This window comes from Ixodes scapularis, unplaced genomic scaffold (genome assembly GCF_016920785.2).
Source record: "Ixodes scapularis isolate PalLabHiFi unplaced genomic scaffold, ASM1692078v2 PGA_scaffold12__126_contigs__length_90152505, whole genome shotgun sequence".
NCBI lineage: Eukaryota > Metazoa > Arthropoda > Arachnida > Ixodida > Ixodidae > Ixodes > Ixodes scapularis.
The window spans coordinates 40,219,070-40,242,166 of record NW_024609838.1 but is presented as its reverse complement, the minus strand read 5'-3'; the positions used below and the strand labels follow the sequence as shown (position 1 = coordinate 40,242,166).

Here is a 23,097-nt window from a genome sequence, read left to right as displayed (position 1 = left end):
GTAAAAACAATTTCGTAGTATCCCTTCTGGCAGTTTATAGACCACCATCAGAAAATGTGCGTAACTTTTTAGATGAGCTAAGCGCAAGTTTACAAACTATGGTGCCTACCGAAAAGCTTTGTATGGTGGGTGACATAAACATTGATTTACTAAAGCCTTTCAAAAGTGCCGTCTGTGATTATTTAAATATTCTGGCGAACTATGGTATTGACAGCGTAATTCAGACGCCTACTAGAGAAGAGTACTTGTCCAATCAAATGGTTAGTTCTTGTATCGACCATATAAATATCAGGAACTCAGGGGTTCCTATATTATCAGCCGTTATCAAACATAAATTGGCAGACCACTACTTTGTGGCATGTCGAATATACGCCGAGTTTATTTCTGAACCATTAGAGCGACAAAACCAAATATTTATAATGGATGCAAGTAATTTTGATAGATTAATTTCTAGATATGACTGGAATCGGGTCATTGAAAATTATAACTGTCACGATGCCTACTTAAAGCTGGTTGAAATATTTTCAAGCTTCAGAGCCATGAGCACGAAAACTGTTACAGTTAAAAAACGCAGGCCAAATCGACCGTGGTTAACTTCAGACGTTCTTTCTGCTATAAAAGAAAAGGATATTTTATGGGCACGATGTCGTCGCTCTCCACAGAACAAGGAATTAAAACTGCAATTTCAGGCACAGAGGAACCGGGTAAATGCACTCATTCGCTCAAGAAAGCGTCACCATTTTCATGATAAGTTTTTTCAATCACGATTTGATGTTTTGAAGACGTGGGCTCTTGTAAATGAAGTCAAGGGATGCTCTACTAGATCGTCTATTGACGATACAATTAAGAAACATTTTGGAAATGACATGTCACATGTTGCGGAAAGATTTAATCGCTTTTTTGCGTCGGTTTCGGGTGTGCTGCATGATGAAGATGTCATGCCCTCTAATCTTCAACGCTCCTGCTCAGCATCCGCCTTTCTACCAAACATGACGGCAGAAGATTTACATACGCTTTTATTTAGTTTTAAGCTCGGCAAAGCACCCGGGGCAGATAACATTCGCCTTGCCGACTTACGACGCAATCTCGATGCACTAAGTAACATCCTGCTTTACGTATTGAACGGAATTATAAACAGTGGTGTAATCCCTATTGGTTTGAAAAGTGCAATTGTTAGACCCATTTACAAAGGGGGTAAGCGTGACAGTGTTGAAAGCTACAGACCGATATCTATTCTGCCGTGTTTAGCCCTAGTATTCGAAAAGCATATACTGAAAACAATGACCATGTTCCTTGAGAAGTTTGATTTGTTATCACCGTCCCAGCACGGCTTTATCTCTGGGCGTGGTACCGACTCGCTTCTTGAGGAATTTGTTGACACTTTAAATGAAACTTTTGACAACAACAAACATGCCTGCGCACTTTTTCTAGACGTTTCAAAGGCATTTGATTCTATTAGTCATAAAGTACTTAAGAAAAAAATGTACGATTACGGTTTCCGGGGGCCCTTTTTTTGTATTCTTGAAGATTTCTTATCGAATCGGACGCAGCACGTTTCAGTTGGCAAAACCAGCAGTGTCAGTATAAATCTGAAAGCTGGAGTGCCTCAGGGGTCTGTTTTATCGCCACTCTTGTTTAATCTTTACGTAAATGACTTAGCCAAAGCTGTTTCCGGTTGCGATATTTATCAGTATGCCGATGATACTTTGTTAGTTTCTCGGCATATTAATTTGTGCAGTGCGATTTCTTTACTGCAAACCAATGCTACCCGGGTAATAGACTGGTTTGAGGCAAATTGTATTAAAATTAACATTGATAAAACAAAACTAATGTGTTTCAGGAGTCCCCTGAAACGCAAATGTCCAGAAATTCCCTTTGTGTTGCACTCATCGAATTGTACGCGCTGCATATGTCCACCTATTCAATTTGTTCCTTCCAACAAGTATTTAGGAATCTTCTTCGACAGTGATCTGTCGTGGAATTCCCATCTAAGCTATGTTGCCAAGCGTCTGCGAAGTGTATCATGTATGTTGTATTCTACAAAGGCCTTTTTTCCATTTTCTGTTCGCAAGATGATAGTCAATGCTTTAGCGTACGGGTTGCTACGGTACGGTATTACTATTTATGCAAACTGTTCAGTTCTGCGGCAAAATAAAATCGACACGATCCTAAAAAGTATTTTGAGGGGTGTAGCGTACGCGTCTATTTCTATGCCGAGTAATGAATTATTTGCATCCCTGTGCCTGCCGCGTTTCCTAGCTCTATTTAAAAGATGTGTAATTAGTAAGCATATCTGGCAAAGTTCTTTTAAAACGCCTCGTGTAGTGGAACGTGTTTTGAGAGACGGTGAACGTTTCATAATCCCACGTGTTTATACAAAATATCGAAAACGACTGCGCTCATTTTATGTACCCGAACTCTTTAACTGCTTACCGGACACGTTTTTTGGGATAACCACAAAGCGCCAATTAAAAAAAACTATAAGAGCAATATGCTAAAGTTATACTTACGCTCTTGTTTTCCAGTTTACATGCAATGTTAGTCCCCTTCGGCTTTATATCATTAGTTTGACCCTAATCTTGAATAATCTGCAGATAGTCCCCGATGCTGACTTTAAGCTTGGTTTCCCTTTTGGCCTTTGCCTCCAATATGAAATAGCAATAATCGTAACACGTGCTTGTCTCCAGTTATTGACAGGGTTTTTGTCTGCGGTCTGGTGGTTATTTGGTTTAGTTGTGTATGTGCTTTATATTTAAATGAGTGTTTTGCGGGAATTTGCGTATGTATCCTGACTGCTGTGTGTGTTTTTTTTGTTTTGTTTTCCTTTATTTTTCATTGTTGTTTTGCGTGATATCTTTCAATGACTCGTTTGATGTTTTATTACACCGCTGCCGGGTTCAGTCCCACAAGCCGCTATTGGCTTTTGACGGACCCGCATATGTATGTATTGTTTCTATATTTGTGCAATAAACATTATTATTATTATTATTATTATTATTCTAATTACAATTTTGACAATTGCAGCCGAGTCTCGTAGTCTGCGAACAATGTTAAGAGCAAGGGTACCTCAGGGCTCAATTCGGTCTCCAGTTCTATTTAATCTGTTTGTTAATGATATCTTCACTTCTCTCTCTCTCTCTGAAGCTAAGCTTTATCAATACGCGGACGATACCGTAATAGTCACAGAACATCTTAATTTTGAAAATGCCGCCCGCTCTCCACAGTGTGCTGCGACTACAGTCATGGGCTGGTTTCAGCGAAACTTTATGGACGTTAACGTAAATAAGACTAAACTTATCTTCTTCCATAATCCCCTTAAATACGTGCGTCTGGATGTCTCTTTTGTTTTACATGACTCAATATGTGTACCTTGCAAGTGTGTTTCTTTAGAATATGTTGAATATATTAAGTACCCTGGAATTTTATTTAAATGCGGCCTAACTTGGAATGCTCTGTTCCAGTCTCTTTGTGCAAAGCCAAGAAATGTAAGTTGCCTTTTATGTGATACGTACCATTTTATGTATCTTACGTACCATATCGGTACGTAAAATAGTCGCCCACGCGCTTGCATGCAGCGTACGTGTTAAGATATGGTATTACAGTGTTTGGAAACTGTTCTGCCCACTGGCATGATGAAATCGATAGCATTTTGAAAAGTATTTTGAAATTGTATCTTATGACTTGCAAATGCCTGATGACAGTGACCTGTTTAACTTTCTGCAATTTCCATATCTCAGAAGTCTATTTACTCAAACTTTTGTCCTACGTTACTTCTGGTCTGATGATTTCAAATGAGAAAACGCACGTACTCATTCCCTTCGTTTTCAAGAAACATTTTAAATCTTTTTTCTCCTTACTCGATACGGTAGGAATACGCTAGAATTTTATGTGCCTGAGATCTTTAACAATTTGCACTCTTAAATTCTGCAGGATAATTCAATGAGCCAGCTGAAGAAATGCATGATACTTTATATTTCTGGAGGAGAGATTACATAAATATGTTCATATTTAGTGCATATGTATTTGTGTACATATTAGTCATGTTGTTTTGTGCGCTCCTAACTGCTTTATCCACGTTTTTTCCCGTCCAAACTGCTTTATTTTTGCCAATTTTTTTTACTGACTTTGATCTTGAACGTTTCACAACTATATCTATATTTAGTACATATGTATTTATGTATATATGAGTCATCTTGTTTTGTGCACTCCTGTCCTAACTGCTTGATCCTCGTTTTTTTCCCTTCCTCTGCTTTATTTGTGCTAAATTGATTGCCCCGCACTCCTGTATGAATTTATGAATGCTTCAGATTACAAATTATTAGCATTATTTATTATTATAATTTTTATTATTTAATATTATTATTTATTATTATTTAATATTATTATTTATTATTTTTATTATTATTGTTCAAAGCGTACGATTGGTGTGTGGTGTCCTTTGATTTCGAAAACAGCCAAGTCTTTCATATTTATGATTAACGAGACAAGAGTCAAAGTACAGGCTAGCTGGTGGAAGTCAACCATTTCGTCGTTTACCCTGAGACTGGGTTTTTTTTTGAAGAGCAGAAGTAACAGAAAAACAAACAGGTCTCAAACTTGATATTCGTTATCGCGACGAACTCAGTCCTCAGCGGAACTGCACGTCGGGGGTGTAGCTCAGTGGTAGAGCGTTCGCTTCGCATGTGAAAGGCCCCGGGTTCAAACCCCGGCACCTCCAGTTTTTGTTTTTTGCCTGTTGACAGTGCGCAACAGGATGGGCGCAAACAATGCCCCTACGTTATTAAAAAAAAAAAGAAAATAAGGAAACAATAAAGAAAAAGAAAGTTGGCAGCGATTTATTTCAAATGTACGGAATTTATTTTATGCACGAAATGAAACTTTTAGGAGTGATTGCTTCAATTGTTCGGAACAATAGTCGTTTTGGGAGTGAAAAGCCTATATTTTTTATCAATTTCGGAGAAACCAAGAAGAAGGAAGGCAGGCAATAGGAAAGGGGGAGGAAGGGTGCTGAAGGAAAGGGGAGGGACAATGGGGAGGGAGGAAGGAGAGGGAAGGTTAGAGGCAAAACCATCAAAGGCCACAGTGCTTAGGGGCGTGAAGTCATCAACGCTAGAAGTATGAGGCGATCCTGTTCTGCAAGTTGGGCTTTTCCCCGGTCTTCGATTTCTTTGATTTCGAACAGCCGGCTATTCGAACGTCGTAGTAGTCGTGGTACTGTATTCAAAATGTTACGAAATATATATATATATATTTTTTTTAATTCGCGCGTTTACGTTTTAGTTAGCGTTTTCATAACAAAGTTAGACATAGCTTTAATTTATTTCTGAGGCTGGGTGTTGCAAGTTTGCATATGTTATCTAGAACGAAAGAAACGAAACTACCGCCCAATGACCCAAGGCCGACTGTCGTCGCGTCGCCGCCGCCGCCGTCAAAGTTGAAACCGCAAGGGTCTCAGGATACCCAATCGTTCTTTCGTGTGTATCTGAGATTCGAGTGTCTACAGGCACTACGACGACGCCTTCGGTTATGTAACGCGCTGTCGGTTTTCACAAGTGCCCTCCGTTATGCTGCGCTTCTGGCTTGCTTCTGCCGTTAATGCTCTATGTGGCTCTTCGTCTGTGATTTTTTTTTATACTACATCTTTTGTATTTTGTTTTGACTTTGCGAAAGACTTCAAGAAGTCACTCGAGCGATGTCGAGAGTCATCAATCGGCCGTTGTGTGAGGTTGTAGAACCCATATTTACTTATGACGGTGGCTCGAGTGCACAAGTACCTTTAAAAGGGAAGAAGTTTTTATGCCATTTGCTTGTCGTATGGGACGCTACACGATCGGAATATGGGGCAACGAGGAGCGCAAGCTTCGAGATAGAATCACGCGTCCGTATCTCTTTGTCAAGACCTCCGTCTCGTGACGGAGCTACAGCTGGGGAAGGATTTTCTGTTCTCCTGTTAATATTTCAACTAAAACGCAAAGTAGACATTTGGCAATGTCTACTTTGCGTCAAAATGTTCGGGAGGCCTACACACTGCAGTGGCATACAGAGCTCCGGCACTTGGACACGCACTTAATGGGTCAACGCGCCTGCAAGCCTCAGGGCCTCATCATGGGATCTTAAGACCTACGAAGATCCCACACACACCGCTGGCAACCTGGTATATACTTCTATAACGCAAAAGATAATCCCAAAAACTGATCGTAAACAAACATATAAAACGCCCACAAAGATAAAACCAAAAGGAACAACGCCATGTTGGCTAGATAGCGATAAAACTGAATTACCTTCACAGCGACCGAAACTTCGTCTAAAAAGTTTCGGATTCCTCCAAAACAGTCCGAAACCGACCCTCCGGAGTTTCGCCCCATCACTAGTGTCTACAGATTATAGGGAATGATCGGTAGCGGGAAAGCTGAGTTTACGTGTAAGTCACGTGACATTAATTTTCCCGCTAAATTTAGAAAAGAAACTGAATTTGTGTCATGTGACATAAAGTCGTCGGACTTAATATTTGTGTTGAGACTACGTGACGTCATTTTTCCCGCTGATTCTAGTGGGGAAACTGAATTTGCCTATTGGTCACGTGGCCGTTTCACGTGACGTCAATTTTTCTGCTAAATATAGCGGGGAAACTGATTTATTGCATAGGTCACGTGACATGAAGCCATGTGACGTCACAGGCAACGACTTCACGAAATCCGAAGCAACTTGCCAAAGAACACATTTGACGCTGAAAACACAATGCCTTTTTTAAACGTGACGCGCCAACAAAGCTGCAAACCCAGCACTTCGCAACCTCGACATCTACTAGACTGTCTTGACTAACAAAGAGAAAACCAAAACGAACTCATTCATGCTTAAAAAAAGAATCACATTGCTTCAAACGCAACGCTTAAGCAAACCCGCAAGGTTGACCATGCATTCGTACCTCAACCTTTATTACTAGACAGTCTCTACTAATAAAGAGACAACGTCCTCGATTTTTTGTCTCTACTGCGGTAATGAAAAAAACAAGAAGTCGACTTTTCAGTCTGAAATTCGACGAAAATTTGATTGAAGCAGCTGCGCATGTTAAAGCGAGCTGGTGACACCACCTTGCGGAAAAGTGGTGAAGAATTTTCTCGAACTAACAAGGCCATTAAAAGCCGGCTTTATAGTATTGTGTAAACGTTAGTAAATATTCCATGGTTATTTTGTAAATAATTATTTTCTCAAATTATTGTTCTTGAAGTCGGGCGACACTGTTCAACAAGACGAGCTTCTAGCCGGGTTGAAAGCTGGGTTAGTTGGTAGTAATTCTCGATTAAGTAAAACGCGAAAAAAAAGCCTAAAGAAGAGGACACAAACGACAGACAGGCAGTCTGTCGCACGTGTCCTCTTTTTCGGACGAGTTTTTTGTGCGCAAGTTTATTTCCTTATGAAGTCGACCTTCGTTGATTTTGCCAAGAGTTCGAAAGTTCTCAAGATCAATCGAACCTCAAAGTTCGACATCAATCTCCAAGATCGAGGAAAGTTTGCGAGATCCCTTCTGCCGAGAATCGTGGGGGGTGTAGCTCAGTGGTAGAGCGTTCGCTTTGCATGTGAAAGGCCCCGGGTTCAATCCCCGGCACCTCCAGTCTTTTTTTCCGGGTCGTTTTTTTGGTCACATATCTAGGGTTTCGAAGTTATTTTTGTCTAATCTGTTCGATGTTATCAAATTACCCTTGTTTAAAAATTTTCCACTCTCCACACTTCGGCATTTGTCGGAGTTTAATCGTGATATATTCCCAACTCTCCAAGATTTGGAGTGTAAAAATATGATGTCCGCACAAAATGCAATAAAAGTAAGAATTAACAATTTTTACTCTGAAATAGACACTTACTACAAGAACCTAACACTACACACGTAAATCAGGCCTCGCTGTTAAAAATATAATCATACTGGGCAAGGTTTTCGTTGCTTTCCTAGGAATATTTGAACAGGTCAGCTCTTACGGTAATCAATTCAAGCACTCTGAACAAGGACTCCTCTTATGACATTCGAAAAAGATCAGGCCTTGTGGTAGTATAATAGATTCAAGCACTCTGGACAACGTTGCTTTTGCTGCTCCTTTGGATACTAGCACACTAGGCAAGTTTTTTGTTGCAGCTTCTGGGATATTTTGGACAGATCATGCCTAGCGGCAGATGTCGTTAAACCAGAAAAAGACGGTTTGCATGTCAGTCACACACAAGAAAGTTCCTGCGGTGCATACTTACAATTTCGAGGAAACACCTCTCACCTGATTGGCCTAATTCAAGTATTTGGGTGCTACAATAACAAGTGATCTACGGTGGTACACGCACGCTAATAATATAGCCAAAACCGCTAAAAATGGGAACCGCAAAAACCAAACAGTTAGCGTTTGAAAGGTAAGTAAAATCGACGCTAGAATATTGAGAAAAGAGTCAAAGTACAGGCTAGCTGGTGGAAGTCAACCATTTCGTCGTTTACCCTGAGACTGTTTTTTTTTTTTTTGAAGAGCAGAAGTAACAGAAAAAACAGTTGAGACCTGTCTGTTTTTTCTGTTACTTCTGCTCTTCAAAAAACAGTTGAAACCTGTCTGTTTTTTCTGTTACTTCTGCTCTTCAAAAAAAAAAAAAAAAACAGTCTCAGGGTAAACGACGAAATGCTAGAATATGGTAGGAAAGTTAAGGACTCTACGAAAAAAAAAATGAGCATGGAAACTTTTCGTTTAATTTTTTCCAAGTACCGTAGGTATAATTCACCCACAGAACTTTATACCAAGGCAGGTATCACCACGCTGGAAAACAGGCGCAGGAGCAAACAGTTGAAAAGTTTTACATAGTTTTTAGAGGAAACACTTTTAATGGATAAACACAAATTCATTCGACCTCATACTTCTCGAATTAAGCAAAATAAACACTCTACCAAATAATAAAAAAATGTGTTAAATTTTTTTATTTACCCCGAACAAGAAGGTATTTGATTGCGTTGCCAGACAGTAGTGTTATAGGAATTTGGGAATTTGAAATAAGTCTTCATATGTAGGAAATAGAATGAGGTAATTCATGCATCACTGTTTTATACCTAAGCATTATTTTTTGGTCGTCTAGTTTTAAAATATATTAAAATGATTAAAATGAGTGTATATCTATAGCGGTATGTAAAGAAGTATTTATGGTGTTCTGAGTGTGCTTGTTAGAATTTTAATGCAGATGTTCTTGAAGTTTTGTTTGTTTTTCTAAGTGCTCACTCCTGCCATAGTTCCCGCTGTGGGGCTGATAGTATTGTAAAATAAATAAATAAATAAATCAAGAAACAAAAATACACTGAAGACTGCTAACGTATCGGAATGCGAAAGCATTCGTATACGTATCGTATTCCTACCAGCTGCGCGCCGCGCTGAGCTCGGCCGTGTGGCCTCTTCGGAGTCTGCCCGGGCGGGCTCTGCTGGCTCTGAGGCCGGCCCGCTGCGCCATAGAGGGGGCTTTTTTGTGGCGTGGCGTTTTTTGGAAGAACTACGTTGCAGATTGCAGGCTTCGCTCCATGGGACAGGGAATCAAGGTGTCGTTTGGCACGCGGCTTCAAAAGCTGGTAATGCCGGTTCGCTTTGTGTGACAGTTCATTCTTTCGCATCAATAAATAAAATAAATTCAAACACAATGAATAAGGTTTTTGTTGCTGCTTCTTTAAACATTTGAAGAAAAAAAAAATCAGGCCTTGTGATAGTAAAAAATAATTACACTAAACAATTTTTTTTTCGTTGCTTTTGTGATTCTTTTAACATATCAGGCCTTGCGGTGATGGATTCAAAGACACTGGGCAATGTGTTTGTTGCTGCTCCTTTGAACATTTTCATTGGATACTGGAAGAACGAGCAGTGCGTGGGTACTGCGTGACGATGGTTGTGAAGAGCTCACCGTTGGGACAAAGGTTGGGACAAAAGAAACTTAAAATCACGTGAGGTCCCAATTAAGATTCTATGTCTTTGGTAAATACCGATAAACGCCGAAAATTAACCCCTGAGCCGGTTTTATCAAATTCGGTGAAAACTGAAAAAAAAAGAAAACGATTGAGATCTGTTTTTAAATACAATGAAAGAAAAAGCAAAGCTTTCTAAGAAGAAATCCGTTGTCCGCAACTTTTTTTTGTGTGTGTCGAAAGGGAGCACAGCGCTCCCTCGCTCATAATCGGCGACAGGTTAAAGGCTGCAGGGCAGGCGACCTCCGCCCCACCGTCTTTTCTGCTAAAGTGGAAAAAGGCGGGACAAGCTTCCACTTTTAATCTTTCACCGACTATAGACTTTTTCCTCAAGGGTCCTATGAATGTCGTTCTTGTAGTTCCTAAGTGTCTGTTTCACACTTAAAATGGTTTACTCTTACTTTTATTCCGTTTTGTGCGGCTATAATATGTTTACATTCCTAATCTTGGAGAGTTGGGAATATATCACGATTAAACTCCGATAAAGGCCAAACTGTGGAAACAACTTCTCCCAGGTGAAGTTATGCAAAAATAACTTCGAAAACACCCTCCGGATTTGAACATTGATAAACTCACAAAGTGGCCCAATGAATTTCACCAAAAAATAAACCTATGGGCAGATGTGGCCAAAGGAATGACCCAGCAAAAAGTGGAGGTGCCGGGGGTTGAACCCGGGGCCTTTCACATGCAAAGCGAACGCTCTACCACTGAGCTACACCTTTTTTTTTTTCTTTATTGCCGGACAAAAGCACAAGCACAGACACGACACACTAATACAACGTAAATATAAAAAAAAAAGCCAGTCAGCCTTTGGCTATCTTTGTACGGTTAAAACTTTTCCATCGTCAGGAGCCGTTCAATATGCGGCAGCCACTCGGGGACATATTGCTGGACCTTGCAAACTTCGACAAATGAAATAATATTTTCCCGAAAGTACTCCTTTGCCTCACGCGCATCTTTGTCAGCATGGCGCACTGCCATCCGAGATCTCCAGATGCCATGCAAACATAATAACATTACCAGATCGTACGGTACACCGCCCTCGTTTTCTACCGACAGGTACCTGATCCCGTGTGGATCTAGCGGTAACTCCTTTTTCAGGGTGCGTTGAAGGACGTCCCACAAGAAGACACCGTCCCAGCACTCCAGGAACACGTGTTCAACTGTCTCCGGCTTTTTACAGACAAAACAGTGGACCCCCCAGGGAACGAACAGGCCCTTCTCCTCCATCCAGGTCTTTACTGGCAGAGTACCGGTGTGCAACTTAAAGAAAAAAGTCTTGACGCCAGGAGGCACTTGCATTCTTTTCACCCTTTTTAAGACGTCCAGGCCTCTTCCCGAGGAAAACAAAACTCTGTACATAGGCGCAGGGAAAACCACATCACAAACATCTTTATACAATCTTTTGCGTGTCACTTCGCTCAAATAGTCCAGAGAAAAACGGGCTGCTAAGAATCGGCATGACGCCACTAGCTCTTTGAAATACCCATGTATGCCGCCTGGCTCACTTGACGAAGATACTATAAACTCTGGCAGAGCCCGACCTAGCCTTACTTGGCATACGGTTCGCAAAAACGGATCACTTGTATCGCGAAAAAATATAAAACGATTTACTACCTGACGTAGAAACAAGTGCGACAAGCTTAGTCCACCCTCGCGCACACGACGAAAAAGATTAATTCTGCTCATTTTCTCCCAAGAGGAGCCCCAAATAAATACTGCGAAAACGCGGTGCAATTTCTGTACATTCACCCGAGAGCAGTGTAACACTTGCAACACGAACCACAGCTTGCTCACAAGAAACAAATTGCAAACTGTGGCACGTGCAAAAATAGAAAGCCCGCTCCCCTTCCACTTTTCCGCTTTGTCACGGAGCTCCAATACCTGTCTGCTCCAGTACGGCTCACTATCGCGGTAGTACTCCAGGGGCACACCTAAATACTTTACTGGAGTGCACACCCATTTTATATTCTCGAAGACGCTCGGCGTTGAAAACCACTCCCCGTGCCAAAAACCTATACACTTGTCCCAGTTTACTGCGCTCCCACTGACGTTACAGAACCGCTTGATTATATTAACTGCTTCAACAATGCTTTCTTCGTTTGAACAAAACAAGGCAATATCATCCGCGTAGGCCAAAACGCGCACTTCGGATGAATGTAGCTTAAATCCACTTATTCTACTATTTCTAATAATACTTAAACAAAATGATTCTATGTATATACAAAAAAGGAGAGGGGATAAAGGACATCCTTGGCGCACTGAACGCTGCACCTGAATACGCTTTCCGACCGACTTATTTACTATTAGGCTAGTCGTACTACCACTGTACGCCATTTTAACTCCTTCCCGTATAACAGATCCTACATTTACATGATCAAGGACGGCCAAAAGGACGTCATGTGGTACCCGATCAAAAGCTTTCTCAAGATCCACCTGAAGCATGGCAAGGCGACTATGCATGGCATCGCAACACTCGAGGACACACCTCGCTGTGTGCGTATTTGTAAAAATTGTTCTTCCCTTTATCCCACATGTTTGGTGAGGACCAACTAGTTCGGTTATTACACTTTGCAACCTTCTTGCTAAAATTTTCATGAGGATTTTGTAGTCCACGTTGGTCAGACTGATGGGCCGATAGGATGTGACCTGCCTAAGTTTAGTGACATCTTCTGTCTTAGGAATTAAGACGGTATGAGCCGTTAGGAAAGAAGGCGGAAAAGTCTTTGCATCGAAAGTCTCGTTAAAAACATCCACTAAAACAGGAGCCAGCGTATTCTTGAGCGATTTATAAAACGCCGCACTGAGCCCGTCCGGTCCAGGGGACTTGCCGGGGTTCAAAGCTTCAATTGCCGTCTTAACTTCCTCATATGTAATGGGTCCTTCTAAAATTGATTTTGTTTCGTCTCCGAGCCTCGGCATGAATGCCAAAAAATCGCTTTTAAAACCTTCTAGATTGACAGGATTGGAAGAAAATAATGCGCTGTAATAATCAAAAAAGGCCCTTTCGATTTCGGCGCCGTCGCTTGTGACGACCCCATCATGTTCTATTTCCGCAATCTCATTACGACGGGCGTACTTCTTTTCCATGCCTAGAGCTCGCTTTGTAGGCAACTCGCCCGCTATCAGCCTGTCGGCTCTAGCTCGCACAAGCGCGCCGCGATATCGGTCTCTATCTAACAGCTCGAGTTTTTCTTTCAAAAATAAAATATCGTCCTTAAAGACACCCGGCGATCGGCATTCTTCTTTTACTAGCGTCAGCAAGTTCGAGCGCATTGCCTTTTCCATTTTCTTTTCTTCGTTTTTAATGACGCTAGCTCTTTCTATGGCCATTATCTTTATGTTCTGTTTAAATATTTCCCATTTTGGCCCATGCCCAACTGATTTGTCCCCGTCTGTCATTCGTTCTATCGCTGCCTGAACTCGTCGCATGAAAATTTCATCTTGTAACAATTTTGCGTTTAATTTCCATAATTCCCAATTAAATAGTTTTTTAGAATCATTTTTACTTCGTAGGGAAAACTGAACCAGACAATGGTCGCTAAAGGACACTGGACTCACATGATAATCTTGACACAGGGGAACTAAATCCAAAGGCACATACACTCTGTCTAGACGGGCGTGACTGAGCCCTTGAAAGTGGGTAAATTTTAGAACTTGACCATTACGGATACAGTCGCCAACGTCCTCCAATCCAAACTCGTTACTTAAATCTTTTAAACATTCAGTACTCGCGTCTATGAGTGGTGTAGAGCTTGTCTTGTCGCTTGCCGAGCACACACAATTAAAGTCCCCAAGCAGGATAACAAGTCGCGGACAGTTACAATAGTACTGAACGACTTCAAAAAAGGCTCTTCTTTCCCCAACTCTGGTAGGCGCGTACAAACAGATGATGCGCCATTCACTCGACGAAAAGGAAAAATCGCAAACCACGAGGCGCCCCGACTCACAAGCCGTAACGGCCTCGACTACTGCCCCTAGGCACTGGCGAACCAAAATGACACACCCCGCGGACGTCCCTACGGCTCGGCTGACGCAAACATTGTAGCGGGCCGTAAAAGGCCGCACCATGCGCTCAGTCTGGTCCTCTCCCTCGACCTTGGTCTCTTGTAGTGCAACAATATCGAGGTCGTGGTCTACGACTAGGCGGTACAGTTGCCTCTGCTTTCGACGGTCCGCGAGCCCTCGCACGTTGAGGGTCGCAAGTCGTACAGGCCTTTCGATAGAGATCATGAGCTATAGAAGGGCCAGACCAAGCGCGCGGCGCTTACCTTTCAAGATCATCGTCGCACGGGGCAGTACGCTCGCACTGTGGCTTACTGAACCAGTTTGTCGCAGTCCATCGGTGACGAAGACGGCGGCTGGCTGTCCGAGCCTTTCCAGCCCTCCACCACCTTCCATTTCTTCTCTTGTTGTCGCTGCCGTCCGTCCTTGGAGGGCGCTGGGAAGTCCTCACGCGGGCGCTTAGCAGAGCCAGGCTCGGTGTCCACCTCTTCCTTGGTGGGTCCTCCCTCAGGAGCCTGAGCCGCGCCCGCCTGGGTTCTCCCAGGCGGTGCGGCCGACTGGGTCCCAGCTGCTTGCGGAGGGGACGAGGCCGCAGTTGACTGAGGCTCAACTGCCTGCGGAGGGGCAGGAGGAGTGTTCGACGGTTGCTGCAGTGACAGGGTGTTCCCCACTGTAGGGACGATGTCGGTCGAGTCGTCCACCTCCTTCGGCTGCTCGGTTGTGGTTCCGGCGGGTGCAGCCGCTTTCTCCGCCTCGTCCTCGTCCATGAGGTCGTCAGTGTTGTCGTCGTACGCCCTTCGACCGGCAGCACGGGCGTAGGAGCGGACGCAGTCGGCCCTCTCGTGCCCGAAGGCACGGCACTCTGTGCACCTGGGGGCCCGGCAGTCACGTCGGATATGGCCCGTCATGCGGCACCGGAGGCAGAGGGGGGCCCGCCCAGGCACAACGACGAGCACCATGCCGCCGCCGAGCCGAAGCTGGTGCGGTAGACGGTCTAAGCTGACACCCTCCCGGAGAACAAGGCGCACGACACGAGTGGTTGACTCGACGCCGTCGAACCCCGGCACCTTCCAGCGCTCGTGCGCCACTTCCTTCACCTCTCCGTAGTCGGCGAAGGCCCGATGGATGGCGTCGTTCGTGACGCCGAACGACACCCAATGCAGCTTTACCCGTAGCTCCTGCCTGTACGGGTCCACGATGAGGCACTTGCGGCCCTTGACAACGAGTTGCCCGGCCCCGAGAAGCCTCTGCTTAGCCGCATCAGTCCTCAGGTCGAGCAGCCAGACATGGGACATTTGGAAAGCCCCGATCCTGGCCACTTCCCCGAGGACACCTGCATCGCCGAGTGGTCTACGGAAGTCCTCGAGCCGATACGGACGAGATGTCATGTCCGCGTGTAGCACGACGGCACGCTTCATCGCTTCTCCTGAAGGCAGCTGGGGTAGAGCAATCCGGTATTCTTCGTCACCGGAAAAAGCAGAGTCACCGCGGCCGGCGGGGGCCGTTATCACCGCTCCTGCGGAGCTCATGATTCTGCGTCCTTTCGCTACGGCGGCCGGAAGAAGAATGACCACTGAGCTACACCCCCAGCGATCCTCGGCAGGAGGGATACCGTAAACTTTCCTCTATCCTGGAAATTAATGTAGAACATCGGGATTCGACTGATTTTGATTTTGCCTCCTGGGAAATTCGACGAAAGTCGACTTCATGAGGAAATAAATAGCGCGCAAAAAACAGGACAAAAAAAAAAAAAGATGGCACGTGCGGCAGATTGTCTTTTTGTCGTTTGCATCCTCTTATTTGGCCTGCTTTTTTTTTTTGCGTTCTTTATTCTATTGTGAGCCACTACCAACTAACCCAGATTTGAACCCTGCTGGAAGTTTGACCTGTTGAACAGTTGTCGCCCGTCTTCAAAAAATACAAAATCTTTGAGAAAAAAATCAGTGTTGGGAAGTACTTTAAGAACATTGTACTTAAAGTACTACTTCAAGTAGGTTTATGAAACATGCACTTTACTTGAAGTGCATTCTCTCAGTATGTACTTGTATTTTAGTTAAAGGATTTTTTTTCTGGTACTTTCCGAGGAAAGTACGATTCCCGACTTCAAAGTACATTCCCCAAATTTGGTTTTGTTAAATTTGTATTACAAAATGATGCTTTGTCAAGTCCGAAGAAAACTGGGAGGGATATTCTACTCTTGCCAAAAACGTGAGCAGACGACGCATCGCTCCCTTTGTTCTGGTAGCGGCTTTCCCGTAGCTTTTTGAACTCTCACTACTTCTCCGTCGGTCAGCGCAAGCCAGGAGGTTTAAAATATTAGGAGAGCAAAATTAATCAAAATGTAGCACCTGAGACTGTGGTGCGGAAAAAAATTAATTTTAAAGTCGAAATAAAAGACAACAGAGGAGAACGTCACAATGATTTGAGACATTCTCTTTTGTCCTTCTTCCATTTGAAAGCTCCTTAATTTTTTCGCACCTCAATCTCAGGTGTCAAACTATGAATAATTTTTACGAGAAAGCTTGGAGACTCACTGTTTTTAGCATTAAGGAGAGGACACTCTTCTATGAGAAGATTGCTTGCGGAAGTTACAACGCTGACGTCATGTTCTCTCCTTGTACATTTAGCCCCCTTGAGTGCAACAATCCAGTGCAAGGGGCGCCAAATTCAGAAGAAGGACGTCTGAAGTTGGCTCCATTCCTGAAAATAACTAGTCTGGGGCCAATTGACTTTATCAAATAATCGCCGATGTTTTTCTTGAAAATAGGTCATGCACCCAGTACCCCTGGGCAATGCATACCAGTTAAAAAATCGCTGTATAGGGGAATAAAAGGGCATCATGAACGATTGTGTTATAATAATTTTACTTTACTTTAAAAAGTACATTGTATTTATAATACTTTACTTCAAGTACGTAGCACCCAGTGTACTTAATACTTTACTTAAAGTACATCACGTCTCATTCTATTTGTACTTTACGTGAAGTACCTTTTAGATGTACTTTAAATAACTATTTACAAAATAGCCATGGAATATTTACCAACGTTTACACAAGACTATCAAACATTCTTTTAAGACCCTTGTTAGTTCGAGAAAATGCTGCTCCCCTTTTCCGCGAGGTGGTGCCACCAACTCGATTTTAACTTACGGGCATGCTGCGCAGCTGCTTCTATCGAATTCTATCGTCACGTGATCAAAACAACGCATGCAAGTATAGTGAAATCGATTGTCACAAATCCCAGTGCTCCTTTTCATTGTATCATTAGCTAAACGACGTGCGTGGTGTTCGTTCCAAGCGCCGGGAACGTTGCGATTTACGTTGACACAACGCAGGTGCCATATAGAAGTGAATGTTTCGGAAGATCTCAGACACCTGTGTTATGCAATCGAGAATATGAAAATCGAAACGTCGTGTAATGTACACGTGTATCATGGTTATAAGAAATAAACATTATAGATCTAGGTACAGTTGGTTCCAACGAACTTGATAAGTGCACCATAACCGTGGGTACTTCCGTACGTTTGCAAGGGGACGCACCAAGCGACTACATTTCAAAGCAGCATAGGTTGCAAGCAAATGGCGGCGACAGACCTTCGCGAAACTAAGGTTATTTGCACAGTACAGATTAACGAGGTTTGCTTCATTACCCGTCACTATCTGCTGTTGTGGCTATAGGACTTATAACTAGTTCTTTAGGATTATACCGATCCATTGCTTACCCCAAGACGTTTATTGCTCGTGTGTCACAGTTAGGCGCCTTTCACCCAAAATGCTCCGCTGAAGACCACTGGCTGCGTGTTTCCTGAGTGGAAATGAAATCACCGATCAGTCAACCGTGATTCGCGACCGAAATGTTCGGGAGGCCTACGCATTGCACCCAGAGCTCTGACACTTGGACACACCATCGATGGCTCGACGCGCCTGCAAGCCTCAGGGCCTCATCATGAGATCGTAGGACCTACGAAGATCCTACCCACACCCAGAGGTCGGCATTTTAGGTCGCCCTCACTCACCCTCACCCTCACAGCCACACTCACCTAGTCCCCTCACTCACCCTCACCCTCACAGCTACACTCACCTTCAGCCCCTCACTCACCCTCATCCTCACAGTCACACTCACCTTCAGCCCTTCACTCACCCTCACTGAGCCTCACGGCCTTCACGCCCCTCACACACTCATGGCCCTCACGCCCCTCACGCACTCACCGCCCTCACGGCCATCACGCCCCTGACACACTCATTGCCCTCACGCCACTCACCGCCCTCACTCACTTATGGCCCTCACGCCCCTCACCGCCCTCACGGCCCTCTCGCACTCATAGCCCTCACGCCACTCACCGCCCTCACGCCACTCACCGCCCTCACGCCCCTCACCCAGTCATGGCCCTCACGCACTCACCGCCCTCACGCACTCACCGCCCTCACGCACTCACCGCCCTCACGCACTCATGGCCCTTACGCCACTCACCACCCTCACACACCTCGCGCACTCATCGCCCTCGCGGCCCTCACAGCCCTCACGCACTCATGGCCCTCGCGCCACTCAGGCCAGCTTCAGATGGGGCAATTTCGCCCAGAAACTTGACGTCGCAACACCAGCAACACGGGCCGCCCGTGATCACACGCAAGCTATTGCTGTAATTTGCCATCATCATCATAAACTTTTACTTTGCTTGCACTATTTAGACATAATTACACGTTATAAACGTGTTTTACGCATTTAAATCTCGTTGAGAATACTAATGTACTTTTCTGAAACAGTTTATTTCCAAAAACGATCGATTTTAAACCAGAACCAAGCCTTTCGGTGTCATCATCTCCGGCACGAGGTATCACGTGAAAATTTTGCGTCCCTGATTGGATGCAGCCGCTTCAAACGTCTTCGAATTGCTCCGAGTTGCTTGATTATTTCGAGCCGGACCCCATCTCAGCAATTCATGTCGATCTAGGGAAAGCTAAAGAACAACCCGCCATGAACACCAAAATTGCTGAGAAAGATGCTCCGTCTGAAGGGGACCTCACGCACTCACCGCCCTCACGCCCCTCACGCACTCATGGCCCTCACACCCCTCATGCACTCACCGCCCTCACGGCCCTCACGCCCCTCATGCCTCTCATGCCACTCACTGCCCTCACGCACTCATGGCCCTCACATCCCTCACCGCCCTCACACCACTCACGCACTCATGGCCCTCACGCCACTCACCGCCCTCACGCCCCTCACGCACTCATGGCCCTCATACCCCTCGATGCTCTCACGGCCCTCACGAACTCACGGCCCTCACCGCCCTCACGCACTCATGGCCCTCACGCCACTCACCGCCCTCACGCCCCTCACGCACTCATGGCCCTCATACCCCTCACGGCCCTCTCGCACTCACGGCCCTCACCGCGCTCACAGCCCTCACGGCCCTCACGGCCCTCACTCACCCTCATACTCATGAATTTTCCTGGTTCAGAAACTCACTCACCCTCACCTCACCTGTGAAGATGAGGGTGAGTGAGGGTGAGTGAGGGTGAGTGAGGGTGAGTGATGGCCCTCATGAGTGAGGTTTGCCGAGGTATGCCCACACCGCGGGCAACCTGGTATTTATTGCTATAACGCAAAAGATAATCCAAAAACTGATCAAAAACAAACACCTGCAACGCCCCGTACAAAACCAAACGGAACAACGCCATGTTGGCTAGGTATCGACGAGACTGATGAACCTTAAAAAAAAACTGAAACTTCGTGCAAAAAGTTTCGGATTCCTCCAAAACAGTCCGAAACGGACCCTCCGGAGTTTCGACCGTTCCATTAGGGTCATAGCAGAGAGGGTAAAAAGAGAAAAAAATGCCCTCCCTCTCGCCCGCGTGTCGTCTGCTCCGCCGAGTGGGCAGTACCTAGCATCCGGCTGGCGTACAAACTCTGTTTAAAATCGCGTCATTTTGGGAATTTCAAGCGCAGATGCGCAGATTTTGGTAAGCCAGTTATCGTGTATTACTATGCTAGATATAAAAGGCTAACAGAGTCCAATTGCGCTGTTACCTGCGTGCAAATAACAAAAAAAAAAAAAAAAAATAGGGATAACTTTGTCAGACTGGCCGGTCTCTCCGGCGAAAAGTAAATGCGGTGGCTGTACCTTTTTTACTATACAAAGTTCGTACTGGTGTAGGCCTTTAGCGACCATGAGTGGATGTCTGAAATAATAAATAAAAACGTGCTCTCCTGCCGCAATACACGCAGTAGTTGAGGGTAGTACTGCCGGCTGACTCAAATGCTATTTAAGTAGCGGAAAAAAGATATGTCAGTTGATCATTTACCGAAGTAGAACAGAGAGCTCTAGGCTGATTTTGGAGTAGCCATAACTGTTCTAAGAACGCGAACCACTTCACAACGGCAGCCACGAGCGAGAGTTCGATGTTCCGTACAGCCCGCCGATACAGCCCAAAGATGGAGAATGGCAACCTCCCGTTTTGTCGTCCGCTAGCGGAGTCGGGCGCGTGCCCTCACTCTCGTTTTACCCCGCCGAACCCGCTGAATTTCCCGGATGTATGGAGAGGGCGCAGCTGTCGAACAAAATGGTGCAGCCCAGAGAGCGCTAAATGGAATGGTCTATAGGGAATGACCGGTAGCGGGAAAGCTGAGTTTACGTGTAAATCACGCGACATTAATTTTCCCACTAAATTTAGAGAAGAAACTGAATTTGTGTCACGTGGCATAAAGTCGTGGGACTTCATATTTGTGTTGAGACCACGTGACGTCATTTTTCTCGCTAAATATAGCGGGGAAACTGAATTTGCGTGGAGGTCACGTGACGTCATTTTTCCCGCTAAATTTGGCGGGGAAACTGAATTGGTGTAGAGGTCACGTGACGTCAACTTCCTCGTTAAATTGAGCGATAACTGAATTTGCGTACAGGTCACGTGACCGCTTCACGTGACTTCAATTTTCCCGCTAAATATAGCGGGGAAACAGATTTTTTTGCATAGGTCACGTGACATGAAGCCATGTGACGTCACAGGCAACGACTTCACGAAATCCGAAGCAACTTGCCAAAGAACACATTTCACGTTGAAAACACAATGCCTTTTTTAAACGTGACGCGCCAACAAAGCTGCAAACCCAGCACTTCGCAACCTCGAGACAGTCTTGACTAACAAAGAGAAAACCAAAACGAACTCATTCTTGCTTTAAAAAAGAATCACATTGCTTCAAACGGAACACTTAAACGAAGCTGCAAGGTTGACCATGCAGTTCGCACCTCAACCTTTATTACTAGACAGTCTCTACTAATAAAGAGACGACGTCCTCGATTTTTGGTCTCGACTGCGGTAATGAAAGGACAACAAGTCGACTGTTCAGTCTGAAATTCGACGAAACTTTGATTGAAGCAGCTGCGCATGTTCAAGCGAGCTGGTGACACCACCTCGCGGAAAAGTGGTCAAGCATTTTCTCGAACTAACAAGGACATTAAAAGCCGGCTTTATAGTATTGTGTAAACGTCGGTAAGTATTCCATTGGTTATTTTGTAAATAATTATTTTCTCAAAGATTTTATATTTCTTGAAGTCGGGCGACACTGTTCAACAATACGAGCTTCCAGCAGGGTTGAAAGCTAAGTTAGTTGGTAGTAATTCACGATTAAATAAAACGGGAAAAAAAAAAGCCTAAAGAAGAGGGCACAAACGACATACAGGCAGTCTGTCGCACGTGTCCCTTTTTTGGCCCACTTTTTTGTGCGCAAGTTTATTTCCTTATGAAGTCAACCTTAGTTGATTTTGCCAAGAGTTCGAAATTTCTCAAGATCAGTCGAAACTCAAAGTTCAACATCAATTTCCAGGATCGAGGAAAGTTTGCGAGATCCCTTCTACCGGAGATCGCTGGGGGTGTAGCTCAGTGGTAGAGCGTTCGCTTTGCATGTGAAAGGCCCCGGGTTCAATCCCCGGCACCTCCACTTTTTTGCCGGGTCGTGTTTTTGGTCACGTATCTAGGGTTTCAAAGTTATTTTTGTATAATCTGTTCGGTGTTATCAAATTTCCCTTGTTTAAAAGTTTTCCGCTCTCCACACTTCGGCATTTGTCGGAGTTAAAATCCGGAAACACTCTCCGGATTTTAACATTCATATACTCACAAAGTGACCCTATGAATTTCACCAAAAAACAAACCTGTGGGCAGAGGTATGTGGCCAAAGAAATGACCCGGCAAAAAAGTGGAGGTGCCGGGGATCGAACCCGGGGCCTTTCACATGCAAAGCGAACGCTCTACCACTGAGCTACACCTTTTATTTTTTTTTCTTTATTTCCTGAATTTTACAACACAGAAAATGACATCAATGAAGGGCTAAAAGAGCCACCCTGGCCGATAATAGAAACGAAAATTAAAAATCCTTAATGGTCGCCAGCTCTTCAAGAACGGGCAACCACTCAGGTAACGGTTGTTGCATTTTCATCACTTCCTGCAAGTGACACACCGTTTCTACAAAGTACTTGTGCACTGGGCGGACGTTGATATCGGTATGACGCACCGCAAGACGACACTGCCAGATACTGTGCAGGCCTAAAAGCATTATAAGATCATAAGGCACCGTGCCCTTTCCATCTACAGACAGGTATCGGATGCCGTGAGGCGATAGGGGTAAGTCCTTTTTTAGCGTTCTCTGCAGAACATCCCAAAAGAACACCGCGTCCCAGCAGTCGATAAATACGTGTTCTATTGTCTCGGGCTGCTTACAGAGGACGCAGTGCTCTGACCATGCTGTTGGTACGCCTTTAGCGATAAGCCATGTTTTAACGGGCAGGGTTTCAGTGTGCAACTTAAAGAAGAAAGTTTTCACGTTCGCGGGAACTACCATCTTTTTAACTCTTTTTAAAACGTCTAGTCCCGGGCCTGCACTGTATCTGGACCGGTACAACGGGACAGGAAATAACAAATCAATCAAATCTCTTGACAAACGTTTACGCGAAACCTCAGCGAGATAATCCAAAGAGAAACGCGTCGCTAAAAAGCGGTACGCACCGATGACTTCCTTAAAATAGCCGTATGCACCAGAAAAACAATCATCACACGACGCAACTACAAACTCTGGCAAAACATTGTATAGCCTTAACTGAATAACAGTCCTAAGAAAAGGGTCTTTCTGGTCACGAAG

At 44.6% G+C, this 23,097-nt stretch overlaps 5 non-coding genes across 5 annotated transcripts; 3 read left to right on the top strand and 2 right to left on the bottom strand.

Moving 5' to 3' along the window:
• The first annotated feature begins 4,645 nt into the window (after positions 1-4,645).
• On the top strand, positions 4,646-4,717 carry Trnaa-cgc. Its single transcript has one exon. It is a non-coding gene; the product is annotated as a tRNA-Ala (tRNA).
• Positions 4,718-7,540: 2,823 nt separating this feature from the next.
• Trnaa-ugc lies at positions 7,541-7,612 on the top strand. Its single transcript has one exon. It is a non-coding gene; the product is annotated as a tRNA-Ala (tRNA).
• A 2,999-nt stretch (positions 7,613-10,611) lies between these two features.
• On the bottom strand, positions 10,612-10,683 carry Trnaa-ugc. The gene has a single exon. It is a non-coding gene; the product is annotated as a tRNA-Ala (tRNA).
• An 11,148-nt stretch (positions 10,684-21,831) lies between these two features.
• Positions 21,832-21,903, top strand: Trnaa-ugc. The gene has a single exon. It is a non-coding gene; the product is annotated as a tRNA-Ala (tRNA).
• Positions 21,904-22,159: 256 nt separating this feature from the next.
• On the bottom strand, positions 22,160-22,231 carry Trnaa-ugc. Its single transcript has one exon. It is a non-coding gene; the product is annotated as a tRNA-Ala (tRNA).
• Positions 22,232-23,097: the final 866 nt, after the last annotated feature.